Source organism: Manis pentadactyla, chromosome 1 (genome assembly GCF_030020395.1).
Source record: "Manis pentadactyla isolate mManPen7 chromosome 1, mManPen7.hap1, whole genome shotgun sequence".
NCBI lineage: Eukaryota > Metazoa > Chordata > Mammalia > Pholidota > Manidae > Manis > Manis pentadactyla.
Window position 1 is genome coordinate 236,959,425 of NC_080019.1, and position 15,642 is coordinate 236,975,066.

The following is a 15,642-nucleotide window of genomic DNA, read 5'->3' on the forward strand; positions in this document are numbered from 1 at the left end:
AGAGAATCAGGGAAGAATTTATGGAGGTAGTGCTGTTTGAACAAGGCCTTGGAATGCTCTTGTCACCTATGGTATCTTAGGTATCTTAGTTATTCAGGATTCAGAAATGTATTTTTTGTCCTCACTGGAATTAAGTTGTTACTCTTTTTTTTTCCAGGTTAAAATAATTTTAAAAATATGCTTAAAATCATGACTCATTTAGAATTCATTACACTATTGTAATTTGCCTCCATGCTGAAAATTAAAATAGCCCATTGACATTTATGAAAAGTAATATTCTTTTTTCTTTATGTAACTTATTTATTATTATGTGAAATTCTTAAAATTGAAACTCTCTGAAAGTTATCTTCAGTGAGTACCTAAAGGTTAGTGTATCTCTTGTATCAAGAGTCTTTATTCAAAAGATACTGTGTGCATTTATTTGTCCAGATGAATTTCACCAGCACTTTGTTCAGCTCTATAAAGTATTCTCCAGGGAACTTTTTCTCATTTTTATAAATTATAGTTGTATAATTTTATTTTAAAAGCTAATGGAGAAATTAATACTTTCTTATTAAATGTCTTTTGTTACTGGAAAAGGAATTATCTGATTTTTTTGGTTTTTTTATGGTGTCTTTGACATAGGAACCCAATTGACTTTTCAAAGGTTATAACTCATTCTATTGTTTTTCTAAGCTATTATAATTTTATGATTGAGATTCTTGAATTTTTTTAGAATTCTTATTATTTTTTTTCTTTTTAGATATTGTTACCATCTGTAAATAATGATATCAGCCTTGCTTATTCTTCCCTTGGATAACTTTAATCAGCATTTAAAATTTCTTAAGTAAGAGTTGTGTGAAAATATTTGTCTAATTTCTGTTTTTAAGGGAAAAGGAAGTATGTAGTTATTCTTAATTAATATTCATATATATATATATATGAATTATCATCAATTAAAAAAAAAAACAACCCTGGAGAGGGAAAGGAGAAAGAAAGCTTCCTCCTCATCTCCTGCTTCCTTTCGAAGCATTCAGCCGGTATGCGTTGAGCTGCGGTACTCTTTCCTGTGGATGTGGTGAGCATGGTAACACTTCTTTATCTGTGTGTGAACCTTGAGTTACTCTTACAGTCTCATCTTACTGAAATTTGTTTTTAGTATCTGTAATCTATTTTAGGCTTGCTAGGATTGTAAAATTAATATTATTGAGATTTACTTATTATTGTGATGTTATGCTATCTATATTTGTGAGTAAAGGTTACCTTTAAGTTTTTGTTTGTGTAGCCTGGTCAGGCTTGAGCATTACAGCCGTATATGCCTGTAAGCCATGTGGAGGAACTTGCTGCCTTTCATACACTTTGAAATTCTTAGTGTTTTTTTTCTAAGTTAGGACTTGCATTGGTCAAGGTCAGGTAACTTTTTTAAGGGTTAGTTAAAATTTTTTCTTTGATATTGTCTTTATTTGTGGTTACTTTTCTTTGTTGTGTCAGTTTTAGTACTACTTATTTCAAAATGGTTATCCATTCTATTTGTTTTACCAAAAAAAGTATTTGTAAATCATGTATACAATGAGACTTGTATTCATATATAAAGAATTCTTACCACCCAATAAGAAGACAGATAACCCAGTTAACAGGTGGGTAAATGGTTTGAATAGACAGTTCACAAAAGCATACATACTAATGGCCAATAGACACATAAAAAGATGCTCAACATCTTAACAGACCAATTACCAGTAACAAAATGGAATTGATGATCAAAAAACTCCCAAAAAACAAAATTCCAGAACCAGATAGCTTCACAACTGAATTCTATCAAACGTTTAAGAGAGCTAAACCTAAGCTTCTTGAACTATTCCTAAAAGTAGAGGAGGAGGGAATACTTCTAAACTCATTCTATGAGGCCATCATCAATCTAATACAAAAACCAGGCAAAGACACCACAAAAAAAAGAAAATTACAGACCAATATCCCTGATGAACATACATTCAAAAATCCTCAACAAAATATTAGCAAACCAAATACAAAAATAAATCAAAAAGATCATCCATCATGGCCAAGTGGGGTTTCTTCCTGAGATGCAATGATGATTTAATAGTTGTAAATCAATCAACATCATATACCATATCAATAAAAACAAGGGAAAGAACCACATGATCATGTCAATAGACGCTGAAAAAGCATTTGACAAAATTCAACATCCATTCATGATAAAAACTCTCAACAAAATGGGCATAGAGGTCAAGTACCTCAACATAATAAAGGCCATATATGACAGTCCTACAGCCAACATCATACTTAACAGCGAGGAGCCGAAAGCTTTTCCTCTAAGATGGGGAACAAGGCAAGGATGCCCACTCTCCCCACTTCTACTCAAAATAGTACTGGAGGCCCTAGCCACAGCAATCAGATGACACAAAGAGATAAGAGGCATCCAAATTGGTAAGGAAGAAGTTAAACTGTCACTGTTTATAGACAACATGATATTACACATAAAAACCCTAAAGACTTCACCAAACAACTATTAGAACTAAACCAGATTCAGCAAAGTAGCAAGATACAAAATTAATACACAGAAATCTATTGCATTCCTACATAGTAACAACAAACTAGCAGAAAGAGAAATCATGAAAACAACTCCATTTTCAACTGCATCAAAAAGAATAAAATACTTAGAAATAACCCTAACCGAGTAGGTGAAAGACCTGTACTCTGAAAACTGCAAGACACTCATGAGAGAAATTAAAGAAGGCACCAGTAAGTAGAAATCTCTTCCATACTCATGCATAGGAAGAATTAATATGGTCAAAATGGCCATCCTGCCCAAAGCAATTTACAGATTTCAATGCAATCCCTATGAAAATACCAACAGCATTCTTCAACAAGCTAGAACAAATAGTTCTAAAATTCATATGGAACCACAAAAGACCCTGAGTAGCCAAAGAAATCCTGAGAAAGGAGAAAAAAGCTGGGCAGATTACACTCCCCAACTTCAAGCTGTACTACAAAGCCAAAGTAATCAAAACAGTTTGGTACTGGCATGAGAATAGACTCATAGATCAATGGACAGAATAGAGAGCCCAGATATAAACCCTGACATATACAGTCAATTAATATATAATAAAGGAGCTATGGATATACAATGGAGAAAAGACAGCCTCTTCAACAACTGGTGCTGGCAAAACTGGACAGCTACATGAAACTGGATTACTGTCTAATTCCATACACAAAAGTAAACTTGAACTGGATTAAAGACCTACATATAAGACATGAAACCATAAAACTCATAGAAGAAAATAGGCAAAAATATCTTGAATATAAGCATGAGCAATTTTTTTCATGGATGCATTTCCTTAGGCAAAGGAAACAAAAGGAAAAATGAACAAATAGGACTACATCAAACTAAAAAGCTTTTGTACAGCAAAGGACACCATCAGAACAAAAGGAATCCTACAGTATGGGAGGATATATTCATAAATGACTCATCTGATAAGGGGTTAACATCCAAAAAATATTTAAAAAGCTCATATGCCTCAGCACTGGAGAAAACAACCTGATTAAAAATGGATGGAAAACCTGAACCTACATTTCTCCAAAGAAGAAATACAGATGGCCAACAGGCACATGGAAAGATGCTCCATTTTGTCAATCATAAGGGAAGTGCAAATCAAAACCACAATGAGGTATCAGCTCACACCAGTTAGAATGGCTGGCCACTATCCAAAATACAAGAAATAACAAGCATTGGTGAGGATGTGGAGAAAAGGGGACCCTCATACACTGTTGGTGGGAATGTCAATTGGTGCAGCTGTTGTGGAAAGCAGTATGGAGGTTCCTCAAAAAACTGAAAATAGAAATACCATTTGATCCAGTAATTCTACTTCTAGGAATTTACCCAAAGGAAACACCCCGATCCGAAAATATATTTGCACCCCTATGTTTATTCCCTCACTGTTTGCTATAACCAAGGTATAGAAGCAACCTAAGTGTCCATCAGTAAATGAATGGTTAAAGAAGATGTGGTACATATGTGCAATGGAATATTATTCATTCATGAAAAGAAATCCTGCCATTTGCAACAACATGGATGAATCTAGAAAGCATTATGCTCAGTGAAATAAGCCAGATGGAGAAAGACAAATACATGATTTCACTTACATGCGGAATCTAAAAACAAAGCAAAACAATGAACAAAACCACAGTAGACTCATAGACTCTGAGCAGTGACTGGTGGTTACCATGGGGGAGGGGTTGAAGTGGGTTTGAGGGGAAGGTGAGGGGGATAAAGGGGCACAAAAATTCTCAGTCATAATATAAGTTGGTCATAGGTACTGTATTACAGCATGGAGAATATAGCCCATGATTCTGTAACATCTTCCTATGCTGACAGATAGTAACCACAGTAGAGAGGGCGAGGATTTAAGAATATGGGTAACTGCTGAACCACTGTGTTGTACCTCTGAAACCAATATAAGATTGTATATCAACAATACTTCAATAAAAAATAAATTTTAAAAAATGTGTTTGCCAGGATATAGAGAAATTGGAACTATCATACATTGCTGGTGGGAATGTAAAGTGGTGCAGTCACTTTGGAAAACAGTTTGGCAGTTTCTTAAAAATGTGAAACATAGATTTACTATATAACCCAGCCATTCAATTCCTAAGCATTGAACCAAGGGAAATTAAGACAAACGTCAACTGAACACTCATATGTGAATGTTCAGAGCAGTGTTTCTCATAATGGCTAAAAATGTGGAAACCACCCAAATGCCCATCACCTGATGAACAGAGGAAATGTGGGGTAGCCATGCCAGGGGATGCTGTTTGGTAATAAAAAGGAATGAAGTGCTGACACGTGCCTCCGCATGGATGGACCCCATGCTGGACCCAAAAGGCCACACGTTGCCCAGGTCTGTGCGGTTGTGGGGAGAGTGGGGAACGGCTCCCCTGGGCTGCTTTCTTGAATGATGAAATGCTTAAAGTGGACTGTGGGGTGGTGGCACTCCATGTATACTGGAAGGCACTGAGGTGGACCCTTAAACAGCTGAGTTGTATAGTATTTGACTTAGACCAGAGACGTTGGGATTCTGACTCTGCTACTTGTGCAGCTCTGCTGCAGCAACACACACACAGTAGCCAGGTCTCCCAGTGACTGGGAACGACAGTCCTCACTCACAGGATGCGTTAGGCTCTGGGTCGTTGCCACACCTCTGGGACCCGGTGCAGGGAGCAGGCCCCAAGTGGAAGGACCAGAGGCCCAGGTGGCAAGCAGGGCTCCTAAGGCTTCTGCCTGGCCCGCACAGGTCATGTTCCCTGCCGCTCCACCGGCCGAAGCAAGACACATGCCGAGGCCGGCAGAGTCCAGGGAAGTGCCGCAGGCTGCAGGGAGGCACCTGGCCGCTCAGTGGCCGAGGCGGTGTGCACAGCGGCTTGCAGAGAAGGCAGCAACACAAGCAGCTCTACCGACCTTCCTCAGTTACTTAGCCTCTGCAGGCCGCAGTTCCATCATCTGCAAAGTGGGGAGATAATTGTGTCTGTTTCAGTGGGGTGTTAAGTGCAGCATCAAACCGGGAGGTCTGCACATGGTTTGAGCATTAGTTGCTGCTACAGTTGTTTCGACCTGGTGAACTGACCTTACAGTGCCCTCTGATACAGCATCCACTTAGTGGTTTCTGCTCTGGTTTCCTGCTAACTCCCTTCCACCCATAGTACTTGGAAGATCAGTGGCAGAAATTCAAGGGCTTTGGAGTTGGGCAGACAGACACTTGATGCTGCCTCTGTGTGACCTCAGGCAAGTTGTTAAAGCCATGGTTGCTATAGTTTTTGCATCCTGAAAATGGAGTTTATCTTACCTGCCTTTAAAGGCCATCATGAAGATTATATGAGGTAATATAAAGCCCATCTCTGGCAGGGGGCCAACTGTGAATAGTTGGTCATTTTATTGGCTGCTATTAAGACTTCTTTAATAACCCTTATAGTGCCTGTAATGTTTGTTTAAAGGTATGTGCTAAGAAAACTTCTGTAATGCAGGAAATTAATTTTTATCTCTCTGGTCTATGACACATGGTAGGAACTTGATAGATAAAAAAGGCTTTGAATTTATATCAATACAACTTGGAGATTTTAAATGCATTTACTCATTAGTGACTGTATCATGGTTAGTAGAACAGCTACTGTTTATTGCAATCTAAGCATCTTATTATATGTGTTCACACTGACTTAATTTTTCTAGAACCACAGAGGTGGGTATTCTTGGTTGTGTCACGGAATCTGACTCCTGAATCAAGATTCCCTGAGGGTCAGTTAAATCTGGCCAGAGAGCAGCTGCCGTTGTGTTGGAACCAGAACCCTAATCTGAGGAACCTGGGTCGGAAGAAGCCTTTTCCACTTTATCACATTGCTGGTTGCTCTCACTAAAGCTTGATTGTTAGTGCACGTGTTTGCAAAGACCGACCTGAGTCACTGAAACACTTTTATGTGTCCATGACAGGCTGAGGTAGCTAGACCATAGGCTGGAACCCCAATACCAGACTGGCTGCCCAGCCAGTTATCAGAGACCTTGTGCAGATCTCTCGAGGAAGTTTTCTTCATTTGTGAATTAGATCCAGCCCTTGTTTCTCAAGATTGTCATGAAGATTGGCCAAGTGCAGCAGCTCCAGTCCTGCAAATCCTGGGAACTAGTATCACTTTGTGATCTCTGAGCTCCATTTTCCTTAAAAAGCTTTTGAATGTATCATTCCCATGGGGAGCATCTGAAATAAGGTTGATGTTTGGGTAGTCAGGGCTAAATAGAGCTGAGTCACCCGAGTTTTATGTAAAAACTGAAATCAGGTTCGTACAACTTACAGGGAAATGTATAATAAAATGACTTGGTGGGTGGATAAATGGATAGGGTTTTTTAGACATATTCAGCTGTAGAATCGGGTGTACAGTTGTCAGCTGTCTTTGACAATGACACGTTGGAGACCCTCCAATGGGCCACTTCACTCTACCCCTTGGGGGCCTCCGCGGACAGCCTCGGCCCGGAAGGTGTGCGGGGTCCTGCGGCAGGACCCTCATCCTCTGTAGGGACTGGCAGTGGTGGGCCTCTGTCACAGGGTCACTGCGAAAACTAAAGCTCTGGGAGGACCTGCAGCTGCCGAACCCGAGAGAGGGCGGGAGAAGCCGGCGACGGAAGCGTCCGAGGGGCCGATGTGGACAGTGAGGCGGGCGTGAGACAGGGCGGCGGACCCCCGCACTGCTCTCTCCGCTTGTAGGATGAGGATTCTCCCAAACCAAAGACAACGCTGCGACGGGCACAATCTTCAGGTGACTCTGGGCCCAGGCCGCTTGTCCTCCCGGTTGTTGCGCTGACCGTGCGGCGCCGCGCTGTTCTGGGAGGGCCAAGGAGTGCCGGCCAGACTTTGGGTGAGGCGGAGTCCGCAGGGACCTCTTTGGGGCCCCGGGCGTGACTCCGCCCCTGACCCTGCGCCCCACCCCTAAGTCCCGCCCCGCCGCTCACTCCGGGAAGTGAGACGAGCGGCCACCGGGGGGCGAGCGCGAGCCGCCGGCGGGGCCCGACGACGCATGCGCGCGCTGCTGAGCGCACGTGCGGAGGGCGGTGGGGGCGGGGTGGAGGGGAAGGGGCGGAGGGGAAAGGTAGGAGGTGAGAGGTGAAGGGGCGGAAGCTGCGCGGCGCCCGGCGGCGGAGAGAGAGGACTGTCGCCTCGCGCCGAACCGCAGGCCGGGAGCCGCCGCCGGCCGCCGCCGTCGCAGGTACTTCCGCGCGCGTTCCGCTGGCGCCTCCCGCGCCCGGCCCGGCCTTGGCCTGCGCCGCGCCGCGCAGGGGCTTCCGGGGCTCGGCGGGGCCGGAGGCGCTGTCCAGCAGCGGTGCGGGACGCTCGCATCCTGGGCCACGTTCCCCCGCGCCCCGACGCGCCCAGGAGAAGCTGCCATGAGGGAGCGGCCCGCGGCGCGCCGGGGTCTCCAGAGGCGGCGCAGCCTGCTGCCCGCGCCTCTTCGGGAAGGTCTGGTTGGCAGGCGTCACGTATCTTCTGGCCGGCTTTCGCTCGGCGAAGGTTCTGTTCTATCCAAACCCGACCTTCGCCGGCTCGCGCGGCCCGTTCGCTCCCGGCGGGCGGATTGCAGGAGCCGTCGGCGGCCGAGGGCGCAGAGAGTGCCCGGGCGGCCTGCGCGCGTGTCCCTGCTTCGGACCACCCACCGGCCCTTGTGTGGGGGCAGAGCTGCGAGGCTGCACTTTCTGGGGACTTTGTGGTAACTCTCGTGAAAAGGACACAGACAAGTTTTCTTCAGTGGTGTCGCGTTTGTGAGCGCTGCTGTCTTGGCCACGCTGTGTCCTCATTGGGGAGCTGCCAGCTCAGGTTTTGTGCGGAGGGTGAAGCTTTGAGGGAGTCGGGGTCCAGGGGGTCTGGTCAGCGCACAGTACATTTTAGGTGTTGCCGAGTGATCCTGATTGACCACCCGTCTTTTTTAAAATTAAGGCATCATTGATGTACACTCTTATGGAAGCTTTCACAAGAAAAAACAGTGTGGTTATTACATTCACCTGTGTCTTTTTAAATGTTGGTATAGTTTGGTCTTAGGTCTTACACACTTCGGAGCATTCCCACTGGGCACATGTAAAAAGCAATGTGCAAACATATCTCCATTGTTATTCTCTTGGTCATGATTGGAATGGAAGGAATTGCTTCTCCTTTATTATGAACTAATCTGGTGATTGAGAGCTCGCTCGCTCTCTTCTTTCGCTGCCACGGCAAAGGCATCGCCTCTCCGGAGGTCTCCACGTAGTTGCTTCCACCGGCTCATTGAAACAAAGTCCAGGTGACTTCTTCTTCCACCTGGAGTAATAATTCTGCGTGAAATATTTACTGAGCACGTGTGCTGTCTGGGTGCTGTGCAGAGTGTTCTAGTGATAGCTACCTTATCTTGCCCGGTCATCATCATGACCGGGTAAGATGACACTGTTACCCTCCGGGTCACCGAGTGAGTTAGAGGTAGAGACAGGATCATACCAGGGTTTGTCTGACTGCAGAGTCCGCCTTTTATGCTTTCCTTGTACCTGCGGGCTTCGCAGTCTGTTGCCCATTGGCAGGTGAGAGGTGGCAGAAAAGGTGATGGGGGTGAAGGGAGCAAGCCAGCATCACAGACTGCATCGATTTGGCCCCTTCCTTTGCCAGCTTCCACTGGAGTGGTCAGGGAGCCGAACCCCAGTGCTTGCACTGTTGCTGCGCCTATACATAAGCTTCGCGGTGGTGTCCAAAGAAGGGGTGTGCAACATTAAGGGTACACACGGGCCTCCGAAAAAAAACCCAAGACCGATCTCTGTTTTTATTTCAGCCTTATTTAATTTTTACTATGTATTTTATAATGTACACTGTATGTTATCACAGTATTGTATAACATATAAATATCTGTATGTTGGGGATATATACTCAAATTTTTTGTTGTTGGGGTTCATAATCAGTTATTTGGAAAACAATAATTTGTTTGATATTCAGCATTTTCTGAATGCAGAAAATATGTAAGACGTGCTAATTCTTGAGTTGGAAGTCTAGGGAAGTTCAGTGTAATTCCACACAATCAGAGAGAATAGTATTTAATATTAATAACCAATCATACATTAACTTAAAACTTGTAGACACGAGTGTGAAAGAGGATCTGGTATATTAATACTCTTTATGTCTCAAGTATAACACCAATTTTAAGTTTTAACTTATAATATATAAATGACATATATTATATCATATATCCCTTCAGAAGTTAAAATGTTCATTCTCCCAAAAGCCATTCTGAGCTCAACTGTGAGAAAGAACATCCATGGGACTGGGCTGGAAAGTGCTTCAGGGCACCCGTTCATTCCAGTGTTTATTCTCTAGAGGAAGCTGGGTCATTAGGAAGCAGCACAATTCTGGACCCTCTTCCAGCTGCCTTTTACTAAGCTCATTTTACAAGGCCTCTTTAGCTTGCATTGAGATCTGTACTAATTCCCCAAGAAAAATCTGGAAAGCCAATTAGAAATTTCCTTGAGGTGCAGTAACAGGGATGCCTGTGCCTCTTCTGAGTCTCTGGTTTGATTCTGTCTAAAGTGTCTTGTGAACTGTGTCAACAGTGTTTCTCTCTTTGCCCTACCAGGGAGCTCAAAGTCTAGTTTGTGTTCACAATCCTCTGACTTGTGCTCATTGCATTAACCTTACTTCTGGCTTATGGTATTGTTTTTTTTCTTTTTTTTTAATTTTTATTTTGTTATCATTGATCTACAATTACATCAAGAACATTATGTTTACTAGGCTCCCCCCTTCATCAAGTCCCCCCCACCCCCCACTCCATTACAGTCACTGTCCATCAGAGTAGTAAGATGCTGTAGAATCACTGGTATTGTTTTTAATGGCTAGATAGTTTGCTTTTTCTCTCAGATTTTACCATAAACTATATAACCCATTTCACCCCAGTTCTAAACAGGGCTGTGATTTTATTCTTTTAGCCAAGTCTTCATTCTCATCTTGTTTCCTTTTATTTTATGAACTTGGTTCCCTCTGAGCAGGCCTCACCCCCTGTTCTGTGTACTTATTCTTTTTTGTTGTTGCAAATACACATACATAAAATTTACCATCTTAACCATTTTTAAGTATATAATTCAGTGGTGTTAAATACATTCGTACTGCTATACAACCATCCCATCCTCCATCTCCAGAACTCTTTTCACCGTGTGTGTCTCCTGAGGGTTTCAGCCCTGGACAATTTCACTATGGATTCGATGAGACCCAAAAATGACAGTGGAGTGTTGCGGGTTAAAAGGAGCTCATACGAAGCTTTATTCTCATGGTGGCAGGTCAAGCGCTGGAATCACATCCGCCTCTGCCCCAGAGAGCCTGTCTCAGTCTCTGCTCTCTGGCTCCCCAGTCTCTGCTCTTTTCTAGGCTCCACTCTCCAGCTTCCCTCTGCTTTGCTCCAGGCTCTGCTCTGCCCTCCAGGCTCTCTGCTTTTGTTTGGGGCTCTGCTCTCGCGCTGGGTGGAGCTCTTTATATAGCAACACAGGCAGTGACAGCTTATGCCCACGGGTGTACCAGCATGCCCCTGCGCGGTAAACTACATCATTACACGGACACAGTGGGTATCAGGTGAGGATCTGGCCGTGGAACTGGCATTTTCCCTACACCTTGTAAAACTGAAACTTGGTGCTCATTAAAAACTACCTCTCCATTCTTTCCACAAGTTTCTGGCAACCACCATCCTAGTTTCTGTCTTTTTGATTTTGACTACCCTAAATTTCATCATAGAATTGGAATCACACAGTATTTGTGTTTTTGTGACTGGCTCATTTCATTTAGTTTTATGTCCTCAATTGTTCATCCACATCGTAGTATGTGTCAGGATTTCCTTCCTTTTTTATTTTATTTTTATTTTGGTATCATTAATGTACAATTATTTGAACAATATGATTGTTACTAGACTCCCCCTATTATCAAGTCCCCCCCACATACCTCATTACAGTCATTGTCCATCAGCGTAGTAAGATGCTATAGAATCATTACTTGTCTTCTCTGTGTTATACTGCCTTCCCCGTCTCCGCCGCCCACATTGTGGGTGCTAATCGTAATGCCCCTTTTTCCCCCTACCCCTCCCTTCCCACCCATCCTCCCCAGTCCCTTTCCCTTTGGTAACTGTTAGTCCATTCTTGGGTTCTGTGAGTCTGCTGCTGTTTTGTTCCTTCAGTGTTTTCTTTGTTCTTATACTCCACAGATGAGTGATATCATTTGATACTTGCCTTTCTCCGCCTGGCTTATTTCACTGAGCATAAAACCCTCTAGCTCCATCCTGTTGTTGCAAATGGTAGGGTTTGTTTTCTTCTTATGGCTGAATAATATTCCATTGTGTATATGTACCAAATCTTCTTTATCCATTCATCTACTGATGGACACTTAGGTTGCTTCCATTTCTTGGCTATTGTAAATAGTGCTGCGATAAACATAGGGGTGCATATGTCTTTTTCAAACTGGGCTGCTGCATTCTTAGGGTAAATTCCTAGAAGTGGAGTTCCTGGGTCAAATGGTATTTCTATTTTGAGTTTTTTGAAGCATCTCCATACTGCTTTCCTCAATCGTTGAACTAGTTTACATTCACAACAGCAATGTAGGAGGGTTCCCCTTTCTCCGCATCCTCACCAGCATTTGTTGTTGTTCGTCTTTTGGATGTTGGCCATCCTCACTGGTGTGAGGTGATATCTCACTGTGGTTTTAATTTGCATTTCTCTGATGATTAGCGATGTGTAGCATCTTTTCATGTGCCTGTTGGCCATCTTAACTTCTTCTTTGGAGAAGTGTCTGTTCAGCTACTCTGCCCATTTTTTAATTGGATTATTTGCTTTTTGTTTGTTGAGGTGTGTGAACTCTTTATATAATTTGGATGTCAACCTTCTATCAGATATGTCATGTATGAATATATTCTCCCACACTGTAGGATTTCTTTTTGTTCTACTGATGGTGTCCTTTGCTGTACAGAAGCTTTTTAGTTTGATATAGTCCGACTTGTTCATTTTTACTTTTGTTTCCCTTGCCCGGGGAGATATGTTCATGAAGAAGTTGCCCATGTTTTGTCCAAGAGATTTTTGCCTATGTTTTTTTCTAAGAGTTTTATGGTTTTGTAACTTATATTCAGGGCTTTGATCCATTTTGAGTTTACTTTGGTGTATGGGGTTAGACAGTAATCCAGTTTCATTCTCTTACGTGTAGTTGTCCAGTTTTTCCAACACCAGCTGTTGAGGAGGCTGTCATTTCTCCATTGTATATCCATGGCTCCTTTATCATATATTAATTGATGATATATGCTTGGGTTTATATCTGGACTCTCTATTCTGTTCTACTGGTCTATGAGGGGTCTTGTGCCAGTAGGATTTCCTTCGTTTTTAAGGCTGAATGAGATTCTGTTATATTTATATACACATTTTGTTTATTAATTTATTGATGGGCATTTGGGTTTTTACACCCTTTAGCTATTGTGAATAATGCTCTGCACATGGGTGACAAGTATTTGTCCAAGTCCCCATCTTTAATTCTTTGGGGTGCACACAGAAGTGGGTTGCTGAGTCATGTGGAGTCTATCATCAGTTATCTGAGGAACCACTGTACTGTTCTCTTCAACAGCTGCACCATTTTGCAATCTCGCCAGCAAGGCACAAGGACTCCAATTTCTATACCTCCTTGCCAACACTTAGTTTATTTTATTTTATTTTTATGATACCCACCCCTAGTGGGTGTGAGGTGGTATCTCATTGTGGTTTTGATTTGCATTTCCCTAATGATTACCAATATTCACCAACTTTTCACATGCTTGTTAGCCATTTTGTGTATCTTCTAACAAAAAAAAAGACCTTTATTCAAGTCCTTTGTCCATTTTTCAAATCAAATTGTTTTTTTGTTGATTTTTAGGAGTTCTCTATATATGCTGGGTATTGATCCTTATCAGATATTTGTTATGTAAATATTTCTCCCATTCTGTGAGGTACCTTTTTACTCTATTGATAGTATCTTTTGATGCACACAATTTAAAGAATTTAATGAACTCCAGTCTGTGCCTTTGGTATCATAGCCAATAAATCACTGTGAAAGCCAGTGTCTTAAAGCTTTCAGTTTCACAGTTTTAGGTCTTTGTTTCTGGTGTATTCGTTCTTGCTAAATTTAATAGGCTTAAATTTTGCGTAGGGATAAATTTCGAAAAGGCTTTGCAAATTACAAAGGATTTGTTAATGTTTATTATGATAAAATGAAAATACACACAAAAGCAGAGAGTGGTGAGCCTTTGTGCACCTATCAGTCATGGCTGTCATTTACTTGTTAACTCAGCACTCTTGTTTCATCTGTATCCACCACTCTTCTCATGTTTTCTTTTTTTCTTCTTAAGTTATTTAGTGATTTTTACATTGTCAAATATACATAATATTAAATTTACCTTTCTAATCATTTAAAGTGTACCTTTCAGCGGCAACAAGTATATTCACAGTGTTGTGCAGCCATCATCACTGTCCACTTCTAGCACTTTTTCATTTTCCAAACAGAAATGCTGCACCCATTAAAGAGCTCCCCAACCCGAGCAACCCCCATTCTACTTCCTGTCTCTTGTGAATTTGCCCATTCTAGGCCCCCATATCAGTGCAGTAATACAGTATTTGTCCTTTTGTGTCTCTGTCTTCACCTACTGTTTTCATGTTCATCCATGTTGTAGCATGTGTCAGAATTTAATTTATTTTTTAGGCCAAATAATATCCTGTTGTATGTATATCCACGTTTTGTTTCATCATTTCATCTTTCATTGGACATTTGGTCTCTTCCCACCTTTTCCCTATTGTGAATAATGCCATTACAGACATGGGTGTACAGATGCCTGTTTGAATCCCTGCTTTGAATTCTTTTCATATAAACCTAAGAGTAATTGCTGGGTCATATGGTAATTCTGTGCTTAACCTATTGAGGAGCTGCCAGATTATACGCACAGCAGCTACACCATTTTACATTCCCACTAGTAATCCCAGTAGGGTCTCCAGTTTCTCCACATCCTTACCAACCCTTGCTTTTTTCCATTTTTATTTTTATTTTTTAATAAGAGCTACCCAGTGTGTATGATAATGGTATCTCATTATGGTTTTGATTTGCATTTCCCTAATAAGTAGTGATGTTGAGCTCATCTTTTCATGTGCTTATTGGCCATCTTATGTTTGTTTATTTTAATTTTAGTTTTTAATTCCTTTTTTAATTGAGTTATAGTTGATATACAATCTTATATTAGTGTCAGGTACACAGCACAGTGGTTCAGTTACCACACTATTAAATTTTCACCCCAACAATTGTGATGTTATGACCACCTGTGTATCTTCTTTAGAGGAATGTCTATTCATGTCTTGCTCATTTTTATATTAAGGTATCATTGTTATGCAATCTTTGAAGGTTTCACATGAGCAACATTGTGATTACTACATTCACCCATATTATCAATTACCCCCTAAACCCCATTGCAGTCACTGTCCATCAGTGTAGTAAGATGCCACAGAGTCACTACTTGTCTTCTCTGTGCTACACTGTCTTCCCTATGACCCCACACAGACCACGTGTGCCAATCATAATGCCCCTGAATTCTCTTCTCCCTCCTCCACCCCTCCCCTTTGATAACTGCTAGTCCCTTCTTGGAGTTTGTGAGTTTTCTGCTAGTTTGTTCCTTCAGTTTAGCTTTGTGGTTACACTCCACAAATGAGGGAAATCATTTGGTATTTGTCTTTCTCTGCCTGGCTTATTTCACTGAGCATAATACCCTGTAGCTCCATCCATGTTGTTGCAAATGATAGGATTTGTTTTCTTGTGGCTGAATAATATTCCATTGTGTATATGTACCACATCTTCTTTATCCATTCATCTACTGATGGACACTTAGGTTGCTTCCACATCTTGGCTATTGTAAGTAGTGCTGCAGTAAACATAGGGGTGGGTATGCCTTTTTGAATCTGAGAACTTGTTTTCAATGGGTGAATTCCTAGGAGTGGAATTCCTAGGAGTTGCAAGCCCCAGGCATTTCTGTGTGCTTCTGACCTACCGGCTACAGATTGGAGGTTCCCATGACCTCCCCCTTAGGTTTGATTAATTTGCTAGAGTGGGTCTCAGAACTCAGGAAAACACA

General features: G+C 42.1%; 1 protein-coding gene across 2 annotated transcripts in view; it reads left to right on the top strand.

Annotated features, from left to right (window-relative positions):
- Positions 1 to 7,616: 7,616 nt before the first annotated feature.
- The window catches only part of SCAP (SREBF chaperone), a 50,649-nt gene continuing 42,623 nt past the window's right edge, over positions 7,617 to 15,642 (top strand). For both annotated transcript variants that reach the window (XM_036878234.2, XM_036878235.2), the window contains exon 1: positions 7,617 to 7,737. The gene's annotated coding sequence lies outside the window, so the exon portion shown is untranslated. The remainder of the gene's footprint in view (positions 7,738 to 15,642) is intronic.